Raw genomic sequence first — 21,474 nt, 5'->3', positions numbered from 1 at the left:
TTGTACTAACTTCTAAGGAGGCAGAGACTCAAACCCTATGTCAAAAATCAAAGGTCAATTCTGTTGACTAGTTTGGAGCCTAAACATGCAACTACAATTTAAAACTTTAGAGAATTTAACTATAAGGACATATGACCCGAATGAGTTAAGGAATTACTCATATGGGTAAGGTGTTCCCAATTTTATCCACAACAAAAATTAGGGTTACGATTATTTTCATTATTTAAAATAAACCATCCAAACAAAGTGCACGTTTTCACGCATTGAAAAATTAGGCGTCCATGAACAAAACATTACATAAACTAAAATTATGAAAAAAACAAGAAAGGAAAATTGAAAAACAGGGATTATGAAATTCAAATTCTAAAAGAGAGGGCTTACTGCGACGAGTGTGCTTCTTGTAAAGGATACGGTAACCGCACTCTCTGCACTGTATAACATCACCTGGTTTCAGCTGTGTAAGTGAACAAAACTTACCCTGAATATAAACAAATATTATATATAATCTTAAGCTTTTTTCTTAAAATATGCTTCAACTTGTAACGCATTTAAAACAAGATACTAAAACAATTTTGAACAAATTTTGGTGGGAAAATGTAAAACTCTACAAATTTGCTGTCCTTTATGAATTTGTGAATTTTTATTCTAGTACCCATTAAAGAATAATAATGTTCCAAAAATAAAAAAGAATGTTTAGATTTGATCCCAATGTGTCATTTTTAAAAGTTCATATGTGCCATTTTCAGAATTTACAGAAATAAAAACTACTTGTTGTGGAATTGGTAAGCTGAATGCTGAGCTTCCATGCCTCCCAATTTTCATTATTTGTTCCAACAGACAAGACCAACTTTTCTGGGATCTTGTCCATCGTACTGAAGTTGCTACTCGCATCTTTGTCGATAGACTTTTTGATGGTCCTTCAAGATATGCATCTCCTATTATGATGCCAGGGCATCTTAGCTAGTTTTACTAGCCATTTTTTGTATGCTTTAGGTTGGTTTCATGCATTTTCTTAGGAAATAAGCAAGTATTTGGTTGAAAATGCAATTATACCATGATTCAAGCAAACATTGTGAATTTTGAATGATTTCATAAGAATTATGCATGAATTGAATGATAAAATGGATGATGCATGATCTCATGATTAAGAGCAAGACTTTGATGCACTTTGTTTGATTGATTTCAAGTAACAAGAAGCAGAGAAAAGCCACGTTAGTGGCTACGTTAGTACGTGCCACTAACGTAGCCATTAACGTGGAATGAAGGAAAGTTTGGAACGTTAGTGGGAACGTTAATGTCATTAACTTTGAAGAAGGAGAGCATGGAAAGTTAGTGGCAACGTTAACGCCACTAACTTTAGCAAAGCAAAGGAAGACCCACGTTAATGGCCACGTTAACACCACTAACATGGACCATTAACGTGAAAGAGGGGGGTTTTGTAGCGTTAGTGACAAAGGTGAGTGTCACTAATGCTCTCGAGCTTTGGCATGCCTACGTTAAGGGCCACGTTAGTTACACTAACGTGGATCATTAACGTGGGAAAGAGGGACAAGGAGCAGCGTTATTGGAAAAAGTGAGTGCCAATAATGCTAGCGAATGACTAAGAGCCTACGTTAAGGGCCACATTAGTTACACTAACGTGGACACTAAGGTGGGCAAAATCTCACCCGGCAGCCTGACCGTGCCTTCTTCAAACAAGAATAACTTGAGCCATAAAGCTCCAAATGAAGTGATTCCAGTGGCATTGGAAAGTAGGATTCCAGAGCTTTCCAAGAATATATGGCACTACATGGTGGACACTAAATTTGAGAGAGAAAATCTGTCCCAAAAGTGCAAAGATGAACATGGTATCAACCTGTAGTAAGGCCAGCTGATCTCTTTACCTTCCAAGAAGTGTAACTCTAGCTGTAGAGCTCCAAATGATGCGCTTTCAAAGGCGTTGGAAATTAGATATCTGGGACTTTCTAACAATATTTAATAGTATGGGATCTGGTGGACACTAAGTTTGAACTTCAGAACTTGGCAATATTAATCCCCTGAACGCTAACGTTATTGTGGCTAACTTTGCAATAACACCAGCAATTATGCCAGCGACTATGTCCTCTTCAAAGGAGGATAACTTGAGTTACAAAGGTCCAATTGAGGGGATTCTAGTTGCGTTAGAAAGCTGACATTCAAAGCTTTCCAACGATATATAATACTTGATAGTGGGCATGAAATTGAAGCACAAACAATAGGCATCTTTTAAGCCCCAAAAACACCAACTAGGTAGCAAGTGTGACGTTAGCCACACTAACTTCAGCACTAACGCCACACTTGTAGCATTAGTGTGGCTAACGGTAGCACTAACATTAGCACCTAGACCTCAACTTGATTCACTTCACTTTCAAGGACCTCCCAACCTCAAGGAAGCAAGCCCATAAGTGTCAACCAATCAAGGCCACAAGAAGCATCTAGAATAGAAATTTTTATTTAATTGTAATTTGCTTTTAATTTCATTTCATTTTGTAATTTAGGAGAGCCTATATAAAGGCCTTAGTTTTTACATCCAATTCATCGATGGAAAATTAAAGGAAGGGGGAGAGAGTGAAGACCAATTCGAACTTCTGTGAATTGGCACACTCCAAGGAGAGTGGGTCTTCGGACCTCTCCCCTCCTACACTCTTCTTCCTTTTCTCTTTTTTCCTTTTCTTAGTAGTAGTTAAATTTTAGTTTGTACTTTTAATTTATGAACTTTGAAGTTTCAATTTCAATTTTAATCTTCATCTTTATTTTTCTGCACTTTCTTTCTTTTTCTATTTTGGTAGAGCAATGAACAACTAACTCTTTTCATTGGGTTAAGGAGCTCTGTTGTGATTTGATGGATCGATTATAGTTTTCATTCTTCTTTTTCTTTCTTTTCTCTTGATTTTACTAGAAAGCTTTCGTTCTTCAACCAATTGGTTAGTTGTCTTGGAAAAGAAACTCTCCATAATTGGATCTCCTCTGAGCCTTGGAAGAGGGATGAGAAGATCATGCTAGAAATACTTTCTCATGTTGGACTGATGAGCGGATAATTTGTACGCTTTTTGGCATTGTTTTTAGTATGTTTTTAGTATGATCTAGTTAGTTTTTAGTATATTTTTATTAGTTTTTTAGTTAAAATTCACTTTTCTGGACTTTACTATGAGTTTGTGTGTTTTTCTGTGATTTCAGGTATTTTCGGGCTGAAATTGAGGGACCTGAGCAAAAATCTGATTCAGAGACCAAAAAGGACTGCAGATGCTGTTGGATTCTGACCTCCCTGCACTCGAAGTGGATTTTCTAGAGCTACAGAAGCCCAATTGGCGCGCTCTCAATGGCATTGGAAAGTAGACATCCTGGGCTTTCCAGCAATATATGATAGTCCATACTTTTTCTAAGATTTGATGGCCCAAACTGGCGTTCAAAGTCACCCTCAGGAATTCCAGCGTTAAATGCCGGAACTGGCACCAAAATGGGAGTTAAACACCCAAACTGGCATAAAAGCTGGCGTTTAACTCCAAGAGGAGTCTCTACACGAAAATGCTTCAATGCTCAGCCCAAGCACACACCAAGTGGGCCCGGAAGTGGATTTTTATGTCATTTACTCATCTCTGTACACCCTAGGCTACTAGTTTTCTATAAGTAGGACACTATACTATTGTATTTTCATCTGGGTTCTTCTGGTTCCCTCTCTGGGACCGAAGCCAATGATCACTCTTGTTCTTATATATTTTCAACGGTGGAGTTTCTACACACCATAGATTAAGGTGTGGAGCTCTGCTGTACCTCGAGTATTAATGCAATTACTATTGTTCTTCTATTCAATTCCGCTTGTTCTTGTTCTAAGATATCACTTGTTCTTCAACTTGATGAATGTGATGATCCGTGACACTCATCATCATTCTCACCTATGAACGTGTGACTGACAACCACCTCCGTTCTACCTTCGATTGAGTGAATATCTCTTGGATTCCTGATACACGATGCATGGTTGATCGCCTGACAACCGAGTGCTCGCCTGACAAACGAGCCAGCCATTCCATGAGATCAGAGTCTTCGTGGTATAGGCTAGAACTGATGGCGGCATTCAAGAGAATCCGGAAGGTCTAACCTTGTCTGTGGTATTCTGAGTAGGATTCAATGATTGAATGACTGTGACGTGCTTCAAACTCCTGAGGGCGGGGCGTTAGTGACAGACGCAAAAGAATCACTGGATTCTATTCCGGCCTGATCGAGAACCGACAGATGGATAGCCGTGCCGTGACAGGGTGCGTTGAACATTTCCACTGAGAGGATGGGAGGTAGCCACTGACAACGGTGAAACCCTTGCTTAAGCTTGCCATGGAAAGGAGTAAGAAGGATTGGATGAAGACAGTAGGAAAGCAGAGAGACGGAAGGGAAGGCATCTTCATACGCTTATCTGAAGTTCCTACCAATGAATTACATAAGTATCTCTATCTTTATCTTTATGTTTTATGCGTTTATCACCATACCCATTTGAGTTTGCCTGACTAAGATTTACAAGGTGACCATAGCTTGCTTCATACCAACAATCTCTGTGGGATCGACCCTTACTCGCGTAAGGTTTATTACTTGGACGACCCAGTACACTTGCTGGTTAGTTGTGCGAAGTTGTGTTTATGCCATGGTATTGAGCACCAAGTTTTTGGGGCCATTACTAGGGATTATTTGAGTTGTGAAAAAGAATTGATCACAATTTCGCGCACCAAGTTTTTGGCGCCGTTGCCGGGGATTGTTCGAGTTTTCGGCAAGCTTTTGGTCCGGTAACATCAGTGCCAAATTTCTGATCTGGCAACAGCACCAAGTTTTTGGTGCCGTTGCCGTGGATTGTTGAGTTTGGACAACTGACGGTTCATCTTGTTGCTTAGATTAGGTATTTTTTTTTTCGAAATTCTTGAAGATGAATTCTAGAGTTTCATGATGATTTGTTGAAATCTGGCTGGCTGTGAAGCCATGTCTAATTTCATTGGACCGAGGTTTCAACTTATCATCACAAGAGCTTGTTGATTTCTATCAATCTTGCTTTTGGAGCAGTGATCTGCTAAGGCTTGGCTGGCCTTTGGCCATGTCTAGTGTTTTGGACCGAAGCTTTCTTTGAAAGTTTGGCTGGCTGTGAAGCCATGTCTAATTCCTGGACCGAAGTCTTAGACTAAACATTGCATGATTCCTGGAATTCTCATTAAGAATTTTGATACTTTTTTTTCCACTTTATTTTCGAAAAAAGCACAAAAAAATTTACAAAATCATAAAATCCAAAAATATTTCTTGTTTGAGTCTAATGTCTCATTTTAAGTTTGGTGTCAATTGCATGCATTCATTCATGTGTCTTAAGGATCTTCAAGTTGTTCTTGATGATTTCTTACTCTGATCTTTGAATTCTCTTGACTTGAGTGTTCACGTGTCTCATATGCATTTTCATTAGTGTCAGTAGTATACAAACTGCTAAGTTTGGTGTCTTGCATGCATTGTTATTATTTCTCATTATTAAAAATCCAAAAATATTTTTAATTTGTGTCTTCTCAAGTCAATAATACAGAGAATTGAAGATTCAGAACATACTGCAGAGGAATTATACAGAAAAAGCTGGGCGTTCAAAACGCCCAGTGAAGAAGGACAGACTGGTGTTTAAACGCCAGCCAGGATACCTGGTTGGGCGTTTAACGCCCAAAAAGGTAGTGTTTTGGGCGTTAAACGCCAGAATGTGCACCATTCTGGGCGTTTAACGCCAGGATGGCACAAGGGGGAAGATTCTGTTTTTCAATGCAATTTTTTTTCAGGTTTTCAAAGTTTTTCAAAATCAAATCTTTTTCAAATCATATCTTTTCAATCATATGTTTTCAAAATCAATTTCTCTCCATTTTCAAAAATACTTGCTATCAATTAATGATTTGATTCAACAATTCAAGTATGTTGCCTTTTCTGTTGAGAAAGGTTTAATGTTTGAATCATATCTTTTCTTGATAGCCAAGTCATTAATTTTCAAAATCACATCTTTTTAAAACCAATCATATCTTCTTAACCACATCTTTTTCAAAATAATTTTCAATCAAATCTTTTTAATTTCTAATTTCAAAATCTTTTTCAAAAATCACTTTACTTCTTTCCCACTTTTATTTTCGAAAATCAAGTAATGTTTTTTTTTCAAAATGTTTTCAAAATCTTTTACTTAATTTTCGAAAATTGCTTCTCTTCTTCTCACATCCTTCTATTTATGGACTAACACTATTCCTTAATGCAAAATTCGAACTCCATCTTCTTTGATAAGTTCGAATTTTCTACTTCTTCCTTTCATTTTTCTTTTCCTCTGACACCTCAAGGAATCTCTATACTGTGACATAGAGGATTCCATATTTTCTTGTTCTCTTCTCTTTCTTATGAGCAGGAGCAAAGATAAAAGCATTCTTATTGAGGCTGACCCTGAACCTGAAAGGACCTTGAAGCGAAAGCTAAGAGAAGCTAAAGCACAACTCTCTGTAGAGGACCTAACCGAATTCTTCAAGGAAGAAGAACTCATGGCAGCCGAAAACAACAACAATGCCAACAATGCAAGGAAGGTGCTGGGTGACTTTACTGCACCTACTCCCGACTTCTATGGGAGAAGCATCTCTATCCCTGCCATTGGAGCAAACAACTTTGAGCTTAAGCCTCAATTAGTTTCTCTAATGCAACAGAATTGCAAGTTCCATGGACTTCCATTGGAAGATCCTCATCAGTTTTTAGCTGAATTCTTGCAAATCTGTGACACTGTCAAGACTAATGGGGTTGACCCTGAGGTCTACAGACTTATGCTATTCCCTTTTGCTGTAAGAGACAGAGCTAGGACATGGTTGGACTCACAACCTAAAGAAAGCCTGGACTTTTGGGAAAAGCTAGTCAATGCCTTCTTGGCAAAGTTCTTTCCACCTCAAAAATTGAGTAAGCTTAGAGTGGAAGTCCAAACCTTCAGACAGAAGGAAGGAGAATCCCTCTATGAAGCTTGGGAAAGATACAAACAATTAATCAGAAAGTGTCCTTCTGATATGCTTTCTGAATGGAGCATCATAGGTATTTTCTATGATGGTCTCTCTGAACTATCCAAAATGTCTTTGGATAGCTCTGCTGGAGGCTCTCTTCATCTGAAGAAGACGCCTACTGAAGCTCAAGAGCTCATTGAAATGGTTGCAAATAACCAATTCATGTACACTTCTGAAAGAAATCCTGTGAACAATGGGACAAATCAGAAGAAAGGAGTTCTTGAGATTGACACTCTGAATGCCATATTGGCTCAGAACAAAATATTGACTCAACAAGTCAATATGATTTCTCAAAGTCTGTCTGGGATGCAAAATGCACCAAGCAGTACTAAGGAAGCTTCATCTGAGGAAGAAGCTTATGATCCTGAGAATCCTTCAATGGAAGAGGTGAATTACATGGGAGAACCCTATGGAAACACCTATAATCCTTCATGGAGAAATCATCCAAATTTTTCATGGAAGGATCAACAGAGACCTCAACAAGGTTTCAACAATAATAATGGTGAAAAAAATAGGTTTAGCAATAGCAAGCCTTTTCCATCATCTTCTCAGCAACAGACAGAGAGTTCTAAGCAGAATACCTCTGACTTAGCAACCATGGTCTCTGATCTAATCAAAACCACTCAAAGTTTCATGACTGAAACAAGGTCCTCCATTAGAAATTTGGAGGCACAAGTGGGTCAGCTGAGCAAGAAAATTACTGAACTCCCTCCTAGTACTCTTCCGAGCAATACTGAAGAAAATCCAAAAGGAGAGTGCAAGGCCATCAACATGGCCGAATTTTGGGAAGGAGGAGAGGCAGTGAACGCCACTGAGGAAGACCTCAATGGACGTCCACTGGCCTCTAATGAAATTCCCACAGAGGAACCATGGGAATCTGAGGCTCAAAATGAGACCATAGAGATTCCATTGGACTTACTTCTGCCATTCATGAGCTCTGATGAGTATTCTTCCTCTGAAGAGGATGAGTATGTCACTGAAGAGCAAGTTGCTAAATACCTTGGAGCAATCATGAAGCTAAATGACAAGTTATTTGGAAATGAGACTTGGGAGGATGAACCCCCTTTGCTCACCAAAGAACTGGATGACTTGTCTAGGCAGAAACTGCCTCAAAAGAGACAGGATCCTGGGAAGTTTTCAATACCTTGTACCATAGGCACCATGACCTTCAAGAAGGCCTTGTGTGACTTAGGGTCAAGTGTAAACCTCATGCATCTCTCTGTAATGGAGAAGCTAGGGATCTTTGAGGTGCAAGCTGCAAAAATCTCACTAGAGATGGCAGACAATTCAAGAAAACAAGCCTATGGACTTGTAGAGGATGTTCTGGTAAAGATTGAAGACCATTACATCCCTACTGATTTCATAGTCCTAGAGACTGGGAAGTGCATGGATGAATCCATCATCCTTGGCAGACCCTTCCTAGCCACAGCAAAGGCTGTAATTGATGTTGATAGAGGAGAGTTGATCATTCAAGTGAATGAAGAACCCTTGGTGTTTAAGGCTCAAGGATATCCCTCTGTCATCATGGAGAGGAAGCATGAAGAGCTTCTCTCAAAACAGAGCCAAACAGAGCCCCCACAGTCAAACTCTAAGTTTGGTGTTGGGAGGCCACAACCAAATTCTAAGTTTGGTGTTGAACCCCCACATTCAAACTCTAAGTTTGGTGTTGGGAGGTTCCAACATTGCTCTGAGCATCTCTGAGGCTCCATGAGAGCCCACTGTCAAGCTACTGACATTAAAGAAGCGCTTGTTGGGAGGCAACCCAATGTTATATTTTGACTATTTTCTTTTGTTATTTTGTGTTTTTTGTAGGTTGATGATCATGAGAAGTCACAAAATCAATGAAAAAAGCAAAAACAGAATGAAAAATAGGAAGAAAAATAGCACACCCTGGAGGACGCACCTACTGGCGTTTAAACGCCAGTAAGGTTAGCAGATGGGCGTTTAACGCCCAGTCTGGCACCATTCTGGGCGTTTAACGCCAGAAAGGGGCACCAAACTGGCGTTAAACGCCAGAAAAGGGCAAGGAGCTGGCGTTAAACGCCAGAAATGGGCACCTGCCCGGCGTTTAACGCCAGAAATGGCTAAAAACGCAATTTTGCTTGCCATTTGGTGCAGGGATGACTTTTCCTTGACACCTCAGGATCTGTGGACCCCACAGGATCCCCACCTACCCCACCACTCTCTCTTTTCTTCACCCATTCACCAATCACCTCAACTTCTCTTCCCCAAAAGCCCTTCACCTATCAAATCCCATCTTTCTCTTCACCACTCACATCCATCCTTCATAAAACCCCACCTACCTCACCATTCAAATTCAAACCACTTTCCCACCCAAACCCACCCATACATGACCGAACCCTACCCTTCCCCACTCCTATATAAACCCATCTTCACTCCTTCATTTTCACACAACATACACACCACTTCTCCCCTTCTTGGCCGAAAACAAAGGCCATTCCTCTCTCCTTCATTTCTTCTTCTTCTACTCTCTTCTTTCCTCTTTTGCTCGAGGACGAGCAAACCTTTTAAGTTTGGTGTGGTAAAAGCATTGCTTTTTGTTTTTCCATAACCATTTATGGCATCCAAGGCCGGAGAAACCTCTAGAAAGAGGAAAGGGAAGGCAAAAGCTTCCACCTCCGAGTCATGGGAGATGGAGAGATTCATCTCAAGGGTGCATCAAGACCACTTCTATGAAGTTGTGGCCTTGAAGAAGGTGATCCCCGAGGTCCCTTTTTCACTCAAAAAGGGTGAATATCCGGAGATCCGACATGAGATCCGAAGAAGAGGTTGGGAAGTTCTTACCAACCCCATTCAACAAGTCGGAATCTTAATGGTTCAAGAGTTCTATGCCAATGCATGGATCACCAAGAACCATGACCAAAGTATGAACCCGGATCCAAAGAATTATCTTACTATGGTTCGGGGGAAATACTTGGATTTTAGTCCGGAAAGTGTAAGGTTGGCATTCAATTTGCCCATGATGCAAGGAGATGAACATCCTTACACTAGAAGGGTCAACTTTGATCAAAGGTTGGACCAAGTCCTCACAGTTATATGTGAAGAGGGCGCCCAATGGAAGAGAGATTAAAGAGGGAAGCCGGTTCAATTGAGAAGGCATGACCTCAAGCCCGTGGCTAGGGGATGGTTGGAGTTCATCCAACGCTCAATCATTCCCACTAGCAACCGGTCCGAAGTTACCATAGACCGGGCTATCATGATTCATAGCATCATGATTGGAGAAGAAATAGAAGTTCATGAGGTTATATCCCAAGAACTTTATAAGGTGGCGGACAAGTCCTCTACCTTGGCAAGGTTAGCCTTCCCTCATCTCATTTGTCACCTCTGTTATTCAGTTGGAGTTGACATAGAGGGAGACATCCCTATTGATGAGGACAAGCCCATCATCAAGAAGAGGATGGAGCACACAAGAGACCTCACTCATCATGAGATCCCTAAGATGCCTCAAGGGATGCACTTTCCTCCACAAAACTATTGGGAGCAACTAAACACCTCCCTAGGAGAATTGAGTTCCAACATGGGACAACTAAGGGTGGAGCATCAAGAACACTCCATCATCCTCCATGAAATTAGAGAAGATCAAAGAATCATGAGAGAGGAGCAACAAAGACAAGGAAGAGACATTGAGGAGCTCAAGCACTCCATAGGATCTTCAAGAGGAAGAAAGAGCCGCCATCACTAAGGTGGACCCGTTCTTTAATTTCCTTGTTCTTTATTTTCTGTTTTTCGAATTTTAGTGCTTATGTTTATCTATGTTTGTGCCTTGTGATCATTAGTGTCTTAGTGTCTATGCCTTAAAGTTATGAATGTCCTATGAATCCATCACCTCTCTTAAAAAAAAAATATAAATGTTCTTAATTGAAAAAGAAAAGAATTGCATGAATTTTGAATTTTATAACAGTTTAATTATTTTGATGTGGTGGCAATATTTTTGTTTTCTGAATGTATGCTTAAACAGTGCATATGTCTTTTGAATTTGTGGTTCATGAATGTTGGCTCTTGAAAAAATGATGAAAAAGGAGACATGTTACTGAGGATCTGAAAAATCATTAAAATGATTCTTGAAGCAAGAAAAGGCAATGAAAAAAAAATATATATTTTCGAAAAAAAGAAGAAGAAGAAAACGAAAAAATAGAGAAAAGAAAGAAATAAAGTTGTGATCCAAGGCAAAAAGAGTGTGCTTAAGAACCCTGGACACCTCTAATTGGGGACTCTAGCAAAGCTGAGTCACAATCTGAAAAGGTTCACCCAATTATGTGTCTGTGGCATGTATGTATCCGGTGGTAATACTGGAAGACATAGTGCTTTGGGCCACGGCCAAGACTCAATAAGTAGCTATGTTCAAGAATCATCATACTTAACTAGGAGAATCAATAACACTATCTGGATTCTGAGTTCCTAAAGAAGCCAATCATTCTGAATTTCAAAGGATAGAGTGAGATGCCAAAACTATTCAGAGGCAAAAAGCTAAAAGCCCCGCTCATCTAATTAATACTGATCTTCATAGATGTTTTTGGAATTCATTGCATATTCTCTTCTTTTTATCTTATTTGATTTTCAGTTGCTTGAGGACAAGCAACAATTTAAGTTTGGTGTTGTGATGAGCGGATAATTTGTACGCTTTTTGGCATTGTTTTTAGTATGTTTTTAGTATGATCTAGTTAGTTTTTAGTATATTTTTATTAGTTTTTAGTTAAAATTCACTTTTCTGGACTTTACTATGAGTTTGTGTGTTTTTCTGTGATTTCAGGTATTTTCTGGCTGAAATTGAGGGACCTGAGCAAAAATCTGATTCAGAGACCAAAAAGGACTGCAGATGCTGTTGGATTCTGACCTCCCTGCACTCAAAGTGGATTTTCTGGAGCTACAGAAGCCCAATTGGCGCGCTCTCAATGGCGTTGGAAAGTATACATCCTGGGCTTTCCAGAAATATATGATAGTCCATACTTTGCCCAAGATTTGATGGCCCAAACTGGCATTCAAAGTCACCCTCAGGAATTCCAGCGTTAAACGCCGGAACTGGCACCAAAATGGGAGTTAAACGCCCAAACTGGCATAAAAGCTGGCGTTTAACTCCAAGAGGAGTCTCTACACGAAAATGCTTCAATGCTCAGCCCAAGCACACACCAAGTGGGCCCGGAAGTGGATTTTTATGTCATTTACTCATCTCTGTACACCCTAGGCTACTAGTTTTCTATAAGTAGGACACTATACTATTGTATTTTCATCTGGGTTCTTCTGGTTCCCTCTCTGGGACCGAAGCCAATGATCACTCTTGTTCTTATGTATTTTCAACGGTGGAGTTTCTACACACCATAGATTAAGGTGTGGAGCTCTGCTGTACCTCGAGTATTAATGCAATTACTATTGTTCTTCTATTCAATTCCGCTTGTTCTTGTTCTAAGATATCACTTGTTCTTCAACTTGATGAATGTGATGATCCGTGACACTCATCATCATTCTCACCTATGAACGTGTGACTGACAACCACCTCCGTTCTACCTTCGATTGAGTGAATATCTCTTGGATTCCTGATACACGATGCATGGTTGATCGCCTGACAACCGAGTGCTCGCCTGACAAACGAGCCAGCCATTCCATGAGATCAGAGTCTTCGTGGTATAGGCTAGAACTGATGGCGGCATTCAAGAGAATCCGGAAGGTCTAACCTTGTCTGTGGTATTCTGAGTAGGATTCAATGATTGAATGACTGTGACGTGCTTCAAACTCCTGAGGGCGGGGCGTTAGTGACAGACGCAAAAGAATCACTGGATTCTATTCCGGCCTGATCGAGAACCGACAGATGGATAGCCGTGCCGTGACAGGGTGCGTTGAACATTTCCACTGAGAGGATGGGAGGTAGCCACTGACAACGGTGAAACCCTTGCTTAAGCTTGCCATGGAAAGGAGTAAGAAGGATTGGATGAAGACAGTAGGAAAGCAGAGAGACGGAAGGGAAGGCATCTTCATACGCTTATCTGAAGTTCCTACCAATGAATTACATAAGTATCTCTATCTTTATCTTTATGTTTTATGTGTTTATCACCATACCCATTTGAGTTTGCCTGACTAAGATTTACAAGGTGACCATAGCTTGCTTCATACCAACAATCTCTGTGGGATCGACCCTTACTCGCGTAAGGTTTATTACTTGGACGACCCAGTACACTTGCTGGTTAGTTGTGCGAAGTTGTGTTTATGCCATGGTATTGAGCACCAAGTTTTTGGGGCCATTACTAGGGATTATTTGAGTTGTGAAAAAGAATTGATCACAATTTTGCGCACCATGGACCAAATTGGGGTTTGGATGGATATAGTGACATATAATCCTACCAACATTTGATTGGGAAATGCATGTGGTATAATCAGTAACCATACTTCATCTCTTCCCATGAGCAATTAAATCAAGGAATTGGGCAATTGTTCAAGCTTAGAGAGATTGGATTGCCAAGGAATTGGGATCCAATCACTTAAGATTGTCAAGGAGATCAATGAATGCATTGATTGAGGAAGAGATGAGAATGAACATGATCCAGAGGATTGCAATATCTCTTGATCCCAATGTTCATTTTATTTTTAGTTCTTACATTTACTTTTCTTGCCATTTTACTTTTCTGCACTTTATTGCTTTTTTTACTTTTATGCCATTTACATTTCCTTGTTACTTATCACTCCAATATGATTCGTCTAAGTAGGATAATCAATTAACCATTGATTGCTTAATCCATTAATCCCTGTGGATTCGACCTCACTCTATTGTGAGTTTTTACTTGACGACAATTCGGTATACTTGCCGAGGGAAATTTGTTGAGAGACAAGTTTCTGTGCATCAAGTTTATGGCGCCGTTGCCGGGGATTAATTGTGATTAACAAACTACCGGTTGATTGATTTACTAGATTAGACACTTTTCTTTTGTCTTTGTTTTCTTTTGTTTCTTTTTTTCTTTTGCTAACTAAATGTTTGTGTTATTGCCTCATTGGGAATTTCCTCAATTATGACAAGGGGAATTCCAATCTCTTTTATCTTGGTGATTGTTGTTTGATACAGAGTATTTTAAAGAAAAATGGAGTATAGATCATCCTTTGGTCAATCAAGTTACATGGGATACTTCTCACCACCACAAAATAATTCATGTTATTGTGATAATGGTGGTTGGGAATATCTAGAACATGAAATGGGGTGCTTCCCAGGGCCACAAATGGTCTACATTTTGATGAATTTGATCACTACTCATGTTGTGGCTAGAAAGATCAAAACCAAAGAGATTTCACTCATTCATACCCCATTCATGAAGAGTCATCACCTCTTAATTATCCAACCTCACCTCCTAGTTTTACATGTCCAAATCCTTCATCACTTGAGCATGCCACAGCACAAAATTCTTTTCACAGTCCACAACACTCATTCCATCACCCACAAAGCTCATACCATTCTCAAAACTCAAACCATTACAACAATTCTACTTACCAACACTCCGACCAAGGACCATACCAAGCCTTACATAACACTTCTTTCCAACCTCCATACCAAACACAAAGTAGCCACCCTCAACCTCCAAATTTCACCCCAGCTGCACACCCACCCCTCGAGGATAAGCTATCAAGGATAGAGAACCTACTGGCAATGCTCTTGGAAGAATCTAAGGACACGAAAACTTTCCAAAAGGAAGTAAAATCCATTATGCAGAACCGGGGGGTTGCCATTAAGAAGCTTGAGGCACAAGTTGGATATCTATTGGTGTACAAAATTGCAATCACACTTTTGCAATCCGCACAACTAACCAGCAAGTGCACTGGGTCGTCCAAGTAATACCTTACGTGAGTAAGGGTCGAATCCCACGGAGATTGTTGGTTTGAAGCAAGCTATGGTTATCTTATTAATCTTAGTCAGGATACCAATAGGATTCTTTAGCCTCGATTGTAAAAGATAAAAGAGCATGAAATAAATACTTATTATGCAATAATGGAGAATATATGGAGTTTTGGAGATGCTTTGTCCTCTGAATTTCAGCTTTTCTCTTGTCCTCCTCTTCACATATGCAAGACTCCTTCCATGGCAAGCTGTATGTAGGGTGTCACCGTTGTCAATGGCTACTTTCCATCCTCTCAATGAAAATGGTCCAAATACTCTGTCACAGCACGGCTAATCATCTGTTGGTTCTCGATCATGTCGGAATAAGATCCATTGATCCTTTTGCGTCTGTCACTACGCCCAACACTCGCGAGTTTGAAGTTTGTCACAGTCATCCAATCCCAGAATCCTACTCGAAATACCACAGACAAGTTTTAGACTTTCCAGATCCTCATGAATGCCGCCAACAATTCTAGCTTATACCACGAAGATTCTGATTAAGGAATCTAAGAGATACGCATTCAATCTAATGTAGAACGGAGGTGGTTGTCAGGCACACGTTCATGGATTGAGGAAGGTGATGAGTGTCACGGATCATCACCTTCTTCATAGTGAAGCGTGAATGAACATCTTAGATAGGAACAAGCATGTTTGAATGGAAAATAGAAATAATTGCATTAATTCATCGAGACGCTGCAGAGCCCTTCACCCCCAACAATGGTGTTTAGAGACTCATGCCGTCAAAAAGTATAAAATTTAAATCTAAAAATGTCATGAGATCCAAAATAAGTCTCTAAAAGTTGTTTAAATACTAAACTAGTGACCTAGGTTTACAAAAAATGAGTAAACTAAGATGGATAGTGCAAAAATCCACTTCTGGGGCCCACTTGGTGTGTGCTGGGCTGAGAATTAAGCTTCTCACGTGCCTGGGCTATTTCTGGAGTTGAACGCCAGGTTGTAACCTATTTCTGGCGTTGAACTCCAACTTGCAACCTGTTTTTGGCGCTGAACGCCAGACTACAACATGGAACTAGCGTTGAACGCCAGTTTACATCATCTATCTTCGCGCAAAGTATGGACTATTATATATTTTTGGAAAGCCCTGGATGTCTAATTTCCAACCCAATTGAGAGAGCGCCAATTGGACTCCTGTAGCTCCAAAAAATCCATTCCGAGTACAGGGAGGTCAGAATCCAACAACATCAGCAGTCCTTTTTCAGCCTAAATCAGATTTTTGCTCAGCTCCCTCAATTTCAGCCAGAAAATACCTGAAATTACAGAAAAGTACACAAACTCATAGTAAAGTCCAGAAATATGAATTTTTCCTAAAAACTAATAAAATTATACTAAAAACTAACTAAAACATACTAAAATCTACATGAAATTACCCTAAAAAAGCGTATAAAATATCCGCTCATCATCTATCAAAGCAAATCCATACCCATAATTCTCTTAGTGACACCATGGCAAACCCAAGGAAGGAATCAGAGGAATAAGAAAAAGAGGCACCTATACCAAGTGAGATTCCTATGAAGAAGGATGAGGTCAATCAAGGGAGTCCACACTACTCCAATGAAACAGAGAGTTACATAAAGGGTGAGTTCATTGAACCACCAATTCAAGAAGCTCTTGATGAAAAGAATGCTCCAACTATCATACAACACCCAAGTTCTAAAATCAAGGTGGTGAAGACAATCAACAAAAGCACCAAAAAGAGGATGGTGACAAAGAACAGAAGGACAATATCCATGAAGAAGAAAAGGTCAACCAAAAGCTATCCCACCCCTACCCCAACAAGCAAGTTTACTCAAGCTAACAACAAAAGAAAGCTTGTTGGGGAGAGGCACTCTAAGCAAGGGGCATTAATTGGCTCCTCTTTCTTCTTGAGGTCATTCCTCTTAACAAACTGGAAGAAGAGGAAGAAAGTCATGAACAACATGTCAAGTTAATGAGATTAAAAGAGCGTTTGTTGGGAGGCAACCCAACCGTAGGTAACATTTTCTTTCCTTGGTTAGTTTACTTTCAATAATTTGACATATGATTGCATTCTAAGTTTGGTGTTGCCATGCAACAATTTGATTTTCAATCTTCATTGGGTACTTGCAACATTCTAAATTGAGAGTGTCAACTAAGTTTGGTGTTGCCACTTATCTTTCATGCAAGGTACCAAGCACACCACTTATTAATGCAATCAAAATGTCTCTGTTTATATCTCTTGTGCCTTTATTGTATCCTTAATTTTACTTGCTTAAGCACATGCATTACTCACATTTCATTCCGTAAGACACTCATGATCCATCATAGATCCCATCACCACTGTTTTAATTGTTGCTTGAGTATAAGAAATCATTCTAAATTTGGTGTGGGAAGGGAAAGAATAGGAGGAAAAGGACAACAACAATGAAGATGAACTACAAGGTGGTAAAGTTTCTTTTTCCTCTTACTTATTTCTAGCACTTTAAATTGCATGATTGTCTTGTATTTATACATGTGTGATTACTCATTGTGAATAAGCATAATTTGATATTTGATTTGTAACATGTTGCTATGATATCATGATTATCATCTTGAATTTTACTTGCACACAATATCTCTAAGAATGCAACAAGGAAATCATTCTTTTGAAAGGAAAATGTTGAAGAATTTTATAAATCTTGGGGCAAGCAAAAGATTAAGAGGAGTGGAGGTTCTGATTGTATGATTGTGTATTGAGGTTGCATGTTTGTGAAAACTTGCATGGGAGCTCATAGACAGGAAATGAAGTTTAGAGAAGTATTATGGAATTTCTCAAACATCTATTGATCCAAGAAGCAGTAACAAAAGAAAACAAAAGAAAAAGAAAAACAAAGAACAAGCCCAAGGTTCTGAGCATCAATTACTAGGAAGAGAAAGAAAGAAACAAGAACTCAAAGAGTTATTGCCTAGTTAAATGCTTGTGGTGGATTTGTGTCAAAGAAAAAGGCTTGAGCAAGTATATCCTAAGGGGTGCTTCAACACCTAATACCTTAGACCAACTGGTTTGGGAGTATTGATTGAAAGCTTATCTTAAAAAGCCACTTTGAGACAAGCTACCTAGAGTCGAGGCCAAGATACAAAAAGAAAAGAAAAATGTTAGAAAATAAGTGCTGCTTCAAAGGTGACAATCTATAAAGATGATTCCATAATATCATTTGAATGAAAGTCCTAAGATCTAAGACTTCCAAAATGTAAGGACTAATGAGCACTGGAATCCTTGCATAAGCATACAAATTAGAGTTCACCCCACTGTCACTTATTCACTTCACCTACTAAGGTATCATAAGTAATTCTTCAATACATTCCAATTAAGAGAATTCTTTGTGCATAGTTCTTTTCTTGCTTGGGGACAAGCAAGATTTAAGTTTGGTGTTGTGATGCCAGGGCATCTTGGCTAGTTTAACTAGCCATTTTTTGTATGCTTTAGGTTGGTTTCATGCATTTTCTTAGGAAATAAGCAAGTATTTGGTTGAAAATGCAATCATACCATGATTCAAGCAAACATTGTGAATTTTGAATGATTTCATAAGAATTATGCATGAATTGAATGATAAAATGGATGATGTATGATCTCATGATTAAGAGCAATACTTTAATGCACTTTGTTTGATTGATTTCAGGTAACAAGAAGCAAAGAAGAGCCACGTTAGTGGCTACGTTAGTGCCACTAACGTGGCCAATAACGTGGAAGGAAGGAAAGTTTGGAACATTAGTGGGAACATTAATGGCATTAACTTTGAAGAAAGAGAGCATGGAAAGTTAGTGGCAACGTTAATGCCACAAACTTTAGCAAAGCAAAGGAAGACCCACATTAATGGCCACGTTAACACCACTAACGTGGACCATTAACATGGAAGAGGGGGGGTTTTGTAGCGTTAATGACAAAGGTGAGTGTCACTAATGCCCTCGAGCTTTGGCATGCCTACGTTAAGGGCCACGTTAGTTACACTAACGTGGATCATTAACATGGGAAAGAGGGACAAGAAGCAGTGTTATTGGAAAAAGTGAGTGCCAATAACGCTAGCGAAGGACTAAGAGCCTACGTTAAGGGCCACGTTAGTTACACTAACGTGGGCAAAATCTCACCCAGCAGCCTGACCATGCCTTCTTCAAACAAGAATAACTTGAGCCACAAAGCTCCAAATGAAGTGATTCCAGTGCACTGGAAAGTAGAATTCCAGAGCGTTCCAAGCATATATGGCACTATATGGTGGACACTAAATTTGAGGGAGAAAATCTGTCCCGAAAGTGCAAAGATGAACATGGTATCAACCTGTAGTAAGGCCAGCTGACCTCTTCACCTTCCAAGAAGTGTAACTCGAGTGGTAGAGCTTCGAATGATACGCTTTCAAAAGCGTTGGAAAGTAGACATTCAGGGCTTTCCAACAATATATAATAGTATGGGGTGGACACTAAGTTTGAACTTCAGAACCTGGCAATATTGATCTCCTGAACGCTAACATTATTGTGGCTAACTTTGCCAATAACGCTAGCGACTATGCCAGCGACCCTGTCCCCTTCAAAGGAGCATAACTTGAGTTACACAAGTCCAATTGAGGTGATTTCAGTTGCGTTAGAAAGCTGATATTTAGAGATTTACAACGATATATAATACTTGATAGTGGACATGAAATTATAGCACAAACAATAGGCATATTTTAAGCCCCAAAAATACCAACTGGGTAGCAAGTGTGACGTTAGCCACACTAACTTCAGCACTAACGCCACACTTGTAGCGTTAGTGTGGCTAACGGTAGCACTAACATTAGCACCTGAACCTCAACTTGATTCACTTCTCTTTCAAGGACCACCCAACCTCAAGGAAGCAAGCCCACAAGTGTCAACCAATCAAGGCCACAAGAAGAATCTAGAATAGAAATTTTTATTTAATTGTAATTTGCTTTTAATTTCATTTTATTCTGTAATTTAGAAGAGCCTATATAAAGACCTTAGTTTTTACATTCAATTCATCGACGGAAAATTAAAGGAAGGGGGAGAGAGTGAAGACTAATTCGAACTTCTGTGAATTGGCACACTCCAAAGAGAGTGGGTCTTCGGACCCCTCCCATCCTACACTCTTATTCCTTTTCTCTTTTTTCCTTTTCTTAGTAGTAGTTAAATTTTAGTTTGTACTTTTCATTTATGAACTTTGAAGTTTCAATTTCAGTTTTAATCTTCATCTTTATTTTTCTGCACTTTCTTTTTTTTCTATTTTGGTAGAGCAATGAACAACTAACTCTTTTCATTGGGTTAAGGAGCTCTGTTGTGATTTGATGGATCGATTATAGTTTTCATTCTTCTTCTTCTTTCTTTTCTCTTGATTTTACTAGAAAGCTTTCGTTCTTCAACCAATTGGTTAGTTTTCTTGGAAAAGAAACTCTCCATAATTGGATCTCCTCTAAGCCTTGGAAGAGGGATAAGGAGATCATGCTAGAAATACTTTCTCAAGTTGGACTAAATTGGGGTTTGGATGGATATAGTGACATATAATCCTACCAACACTTTGATTTGGAAATACATGTGGTATAATCAGTGACCATACTTCATCTCTTCCCATGAGCAATTAAATCAAGAAATTGGGCAATTGTTCAAGCTTAGAGAGATTGGATTGCCAAGGAATTGGGATCCAATCACTTAAGATTGCCAAGGAGATCAATGAATGCATTGATTGAGGAAGAGATGAGAATGAACTTGATCCAGAGGATTGCAATATCTCTTGATCCCAATGTTCATTTTATTTTTAGTTCTTACATTTACTTTTCTTGCCATTTTACTTTTCTGCACTTTATTGCTTTCTTTACTTTTATGCCATTTACATTTCCTTGTTACTTATCACTCCAATATGATTCGTCTAACTAGGATAATCAATTAACCATTAATTGCTTAATCCGTTAATCCCTGTGGATTTGACCTCACTCTATTGTGAGTTTTTACTTGACGACAATTCGGCATACTTGTCGAGGGAAATTTATTGAGAGAAAAGTTTCCGTGCATCAAGTTTATAGCGCCGTTGCCAGGGATTAATTATGATTAACAAACTACCGGTTGATTGATTTACTAGATTAGACACTTTTCTTTTGTCTTTATTTTCTTTTGTTTCTTTTTTTCTTTCGCTAACTAACTGTTTGTGATATTGCCTCACTGGAAATTTTCTCAATTGTGACAAGGGAAATTCCAATCTCTTTTATCTTGGTGATTGTTGTTTGATACAGAGTATTTTGAAGAAAAATGGAGTAAAGATCATCCTTTGGTCAATCAAGTTACATGGGATACTTCTCACCACCACAAGTTATTGTACTAACGTCTAAGGAGGCAGAGACTCAAACCCTATGTCAAAAATCAAAGGTCAATTTTGTTGACGAGTTTGGAGCCTAAATATACAACTACATTTGAAAACTTCTGAGAATTTAACTGTAAGGACATATTACCCGAATGAATTAAGGAGTTACTCATATGGGTAAGGTGTTTCCAATTTTACCCACAACCAAAATTAGGGTTACGATTACCTCCATTATTCAAAGTGCACGTTTTCACGCATTGAAAAATTAG

The 21,474-nt window shown here is 39.2% G+C and overlaps 1 non-coding gene across 1 annotated transcript; it reads right to left on the bottom strand.

Annotated features, from left to right (window-relative positions):
• Positions 1-6,941: 6,941 nt before the first annotated feature.
• LOC112804832 (small nucleolar RNA R71) lies at positions 6,942-7,049 on the bottom strand. Its single transcript, XR_003203452.1, has one exon. It is a non-coding gene; the product is annotated as a small nucleolar RNA R71 (small nucleolar RNA).
• Positions 7,050-21,474: the final 14,425 nt, after the last annotated feature.

Source organism: Arachis hypogaea, chromosome 5 (genome assembly GCF_003086295.3).
Source record: "Arachis hypogaea cultivar Tifrunner chromosome 5, arahy.Tifrunner.gnm2.J5K5, whole genome shotgun sequence".
In the NCBI taxonomy this organism is placed as follows: Eukaryota; Viridiplantae; Streptophyta; class Magnoliopsida; order Fabales; family Fabaceae; genus Arachis; species Arachis hypogaea.
Note: the sequence above shows the minus strand (reverse complement) of the source record. Positions and strands in the feature narration are given on the sequence as shown.